General features: G+C 33.2%; 1 long non-coding RNA gene across 1 annotated transcript; it reads left to right on the top strand.

The window, feature by feature from the left end:
- The first annotated feature begins 955 nt into the window (after positions 1-955).
- On the top strand, positions 956-3,919 carry LOC115983439. The gene is made up of 7 exons (XR_004090056.1): positions 956-1,069; positions 1,151-1,176; positions 1,295-1,417; positions 2,264-2,369; positions 2,717-2,773; positions 3,683-3,726; positions 3,856-3,919. It is a non-coding gene; the product is annotated as an uncharacterized LOC115983439 (long non-coding RNA).
- The last annotated feature ends 728 nt before the right edge of the window (positions 3,920-4,647 follow it).

Genomic DNA, 4,647 nt, shown 5'->3' with positions numbered 1-4,647 from the left:
GGCACCGCCACCGACAGACTCCACACTTCTCCCTCCACTCGTTTCTCTCATGAAGTTCATCGAGATCTGACTGCTAAGTGGTGGCTTGGGTTTTTAATGGTTGCTCTGATCTTGCTGGTGGCTGTTCTGGTCTTGCTGCCACTACATTTGTTGGGTTGTTGGATTTTCATGTTAGATTCTCTGTTCGTGGATTTTCTTTTCAGGTTTTTGATCTAGTTTTATGGGTGTTTTAGCTTTTCTGATATGGATTTTTGGGTTGTTGATGGTTGTTTTTTGGGTGGTTGGTGATGATTTGGTGGTTGTTTTTTTTGGTAGTTGGTGGCAGTTTTTTGAAACTTTGGTGGTGGCTGATGGTGGTTTTAATGGCTGTGTTTTGAATGGTTGGTGGTGATTTGGTGGTTGGTGGTGATTCTGATGGCTCTTGGGTGTTTGGGTAGATGATGGTGGCCAATGGAATGGGATAACAGGTGGTTGGTGGTTGTTGTTTTGGTAGTTGGTGGCAGTTTTTTGAAGATTTGGTGGTGGCTGGTGGTGGTTTTGATGGCTGTGTTTTGAATGGTTGGTGGTGATTCTGATGGATCTTGGGTGTTTAGGTAGATGATAGTGGTTGATGAAATGAGATTACAGTGGGTATATTTTTGCAATGGTTGGGGGTGGCTGGTGGTGGCCGATTTATATTTGCAATATTTAGGTCACAAAACTTGCCAAACACCTGCAAATATTTTTCAATAAAATATTTACATGTAAAATATTTTACATTTGATCGAAACAAACGGAACGGTAGTCAACCAAACACTATAAAATGAAAATATTTTCTATAAAATATTTTACTTCGAAACAAATGGAGGGTTAATTTTTTTTTTTTTTTTTTTTTTTAAAAAAAAAAACCCTAATAGCATGATATAAATACCACATTTTATCTTCTCTTCTCGGTTTCAAAAAAAAAAAAAAAAATCTTCTCTTCTCTTTTCTTCAGCCACCTCCATCCCTAATTTTCTCTCTAAGTCTCTACCTCCGAATGCAAAAGGAACTCAAGCTCCTCTTCTTCTAAGTTTGGTCCATAATATTGGTAGATATATATAACTTTACCAATAAATTTACAATCTTTTCATTGAGTTTGATGTGTTATTCACTTTCTTTTGATCTACAGGCCTTCATTCACTTTGCTTATTCTGTGTAAGTAGCTTTCGTTCTTGCATTTCTCATAGAATGGTTTTATATATGCTTATTTGGTCTACTTGGTTCTTTGTCTCTCTTTAAAATGTTCACTTTTAATTTTAACATCATGATACAGGCATGCTTCGTTCTTGGCAATAGAGAGTGGGTCCAGCTCCAGAAATCGGCAATGTCTCACCTATTGGGTTCTTTTTTCTTTGATTAAAGTCTTGGAGTCTTCGTTTGTAAATCTTTTTGAATGGTAATTTTAGGCTTTGTACGTTGCAATAATTGCTTAAACTGAACATTGCACATGCCCATATGGTTGTTTTGGGTTGCATTCGATGTGTTTAGTAGTTCTTTAAGAATATGATAACTCATAAATCTTGTTCCTTTCTCACTTCTGGGTGAATAATTTAGAACTTTTTACAGAATACATTGTTGGAGCATCTCAAAGTAGATTGATTTAGACGACGGAGTGTTGGCCTTGATAAAATAATCTTTGGTCATAGTGAATCCAGTCTGGTATTAAAAAATAAATAAATAAATAAAGTTAAATGAGAATTTTTTTTTTTTTTTTAATTTATTTATGGGGAGAGTTTCATTTTGGACTCCCTCGATTAGGAGTGTAGCTGATAAGGAGGGCTTGAAATATGTCTAACCTATTTTAATGTATACATATACATACATTAAAGGAGATTTGAACACAAACATACTATGCCTCTAAATTACAAGACTGCTAACTTACCCCAAAAATAATAAATTACAAGACTGCCAACTTAAATGCCACTGAATTTCAATGTTTTAGTTTAATATATCGATTTATTTTCAGTGAACATAGTACAAATAAATTTTTAAAACATTTAATTATATTTTCTCAACCAAAAAAAAAAAAAAACATATAATTATAATTTAGTGGGTTGGTGATTTGAGAGATTGAAGGTCCTGAAGGGACTGTATACGCCAAAGGGATGTTTCACATGAAGATTCAAATACCAGAAAGGTTTTGTCAAATTATATTTAAAACGTGGTTTCTAATTGCTTTGTTCAATTGGGTTTTTTTTTTTTTTAGTGACAATTGTGGATTTCTATTTTTTTGGAGTTGCAGGTACCCATTTCAGCCTCCAAGTGTGACGTTTGTGACACCCATCTACCACCCTATTATTGACAACAGAGGCCGAATTTGCCTTGACATTCTTAATCTTCCCCCCAAGGTGAGTTTTCCAATTGCATGTTAAAATTTGTACAAATTGACTGTTACTTATTGGGAATATACCGTTTGATGTCTAAATTTTAGCACTTAAAATTTGTATGCATACTTATAAGGCTTTTCTAATTACAGTTTTTGGTTTTAATGCTGGTTGTGTGATGTTACAGATTTGCAACATAACTTTAATAACTAACGTCTCAATTTTTGAATACAAAACCAAAAAAAAAAAAAAAAAGTAATTTAGAAATTTATTTATTATGTTATTGATGTATAGTTTGTAAATTTAGCATTTTTTGTATTAGTTTGCTAAGTTGTTCTAAACTTGCTTTTAATCAAATTGTTCTCAATTAGGCTAGAGGGTGTATCCTGGTTGCTTCAAGTTCGGAAATTCTTACACGTTCAAAGAAGGTAAATTGTATAAACTAATTCCAAGTCCTTAAACAAAAAAGATTTATTGATGACTCTATGTTGCTGACACTAAAATATATTTGGAACGAAGGCTTAGTCGTTGTAAACCAAAAATAGGTTCCTTGGTTTGCCTAATATGATTTTTCTAGCTATAAATTTTAGCTAGTTTATGGATACATGTGAATTTTTGTGCACGAAGAATTTATGCCTCTCATTCTCTGAATATCTACAAACAAATATCTCCATCCTTACAATGTTATGAACAAAATAAGATAGGGAGAAGTGAAATGTATGAATATCAAGAATAAAATGATATATTGGATGGAAAGAAAGAAAGAAGATAGACTTTTGAATGAATGGGCAATGTATGTGATTTTCTTCTTTTAATATGGAGATATTCTCGTTTTTTTATTAGGCCCAAAAGCCAGAAATTCTTGTAATTACCTTCTCTTTTTTTCTTTTTTCTTTTTTCTTTTTTTTGTTGAGTTATTCTTGTACCTCTCTCTGTTAGTTTCTTCTCCTTAAAATTATATCTCAATGTTTGTGTGTTTTTTCTTAAAGAATTCATTATGTTCTAATACAATTATTTGAGATTTGGCTATGTTAAGATTGGACTAATTGTTTGAGATTTGGTTGTGTTAAGATTGGCTATGTTATTTGAGATTTTTAAACACATTGTGGGATTAAAGTTTTTTTTATGGGATGATAGTGTGTAGCTTTTACGTTTATAAGGGGAAAAAATGAGTGTTGTGTTTCTACTTGAACACAGGATGCTGGATCATGCAACTTTTATATATATATATATATATATATATATATATATGTATGTAAGCATTTGTGTACCAAAAAAAGTAAATTAAAAATAAAGGAAATTATAGTTAATAAATTATTTTGTTAATCTTATTTCAGGTCTGGTAATGTCATTGATTGGATCTTTGCTCACAATGCTTGTAGTAAGTTTTTTTTTTTTTGCAAACTCATGTGTGTGCTCCTTCTAGTGGTAGTTATGTTACATTTGGTTCAAGGATATATAATTCTGAAGCTTGTCTATTTTATTATACTAACACTTATTTCTATGGCAGACATTGATACTTCCTTGTGCTTGTTTCCTGAGCATTGTGAGAGGGAAAATAACCCGACTGCAGGTATGGCATCTACATATTATTATTATTGATTTACAACTATAGTTATGTATGTCCTTTGTAAATCATGGTTTTCTAACTCTGCCCATTTTGGAATTTGTTTGAAACCAATAGCTAACAACATCCTTTATACCATTGTGATGTTGAATCACTCTGTTTGAATTTGAACACCTCCTTGCATTGGGGGTTGCAAGATTAAATGCATGCAAATGGGGCAAAAATGGCCCATTAGCATTAATTTTTGAAATATTTAGCAACAGAGCACTGTTTCGGAAATAATTAGGGAAATACCACTTTTTCCGAAAACGCCGCTATAGGGCCCGAAAACGTCACTATAGGGCTTAAAAAACGCCACTATAGGGCCCCTTGAACCTGTTATGGGGACTTATAAAAAAAATTTTGCAGGAAAACGCCGCTATAGGGCCCAAAAACGTCACTATAGGGCTTAAAAACGCCACTATAGGGCCCCTTGAAACTGTTATGGGACTTACAAAAAAATTTTGCAGGAAAACGCCGCTATAGGGCCCAAAAACGTCACTATAGGGCTTAAAAACGCCACTATAGGGCCCCTTGAACCTGTTATGGGACTTATAAAAAAATTTTTCAGGAAAACGCCGCTATAGGCCCAAAAAAGTGGTAGATTGCTATATAGTTCGGAAACAGTGTTTCTGAGCAAATTATTTCCAAAATTGATGGTAATGGGCCATTTTTGCCTGCAAATGGTTTATGGAG

Source organism: Quercus lobata, chromosome 4 (assembly GCF_001633185.2).
Source record: "Quercus lobata isolate SW786 chromosome 4, ValleyOak3.0 Primary Assembly, whole genome shotgun sequence".
In the NCBI taxonomy this organism is placed as follows: domain Eukaryota; kingdom Viridiplantae; phylum Streptophyta; class Magnoliopsida; order Fagales; family Fagaceae; genus Quercus; species Quercus lobata.
Note: the sequence above shows the minus strand (reverse complement) of the source record. Positions and strands in the feature narration are given on the sequence as shown.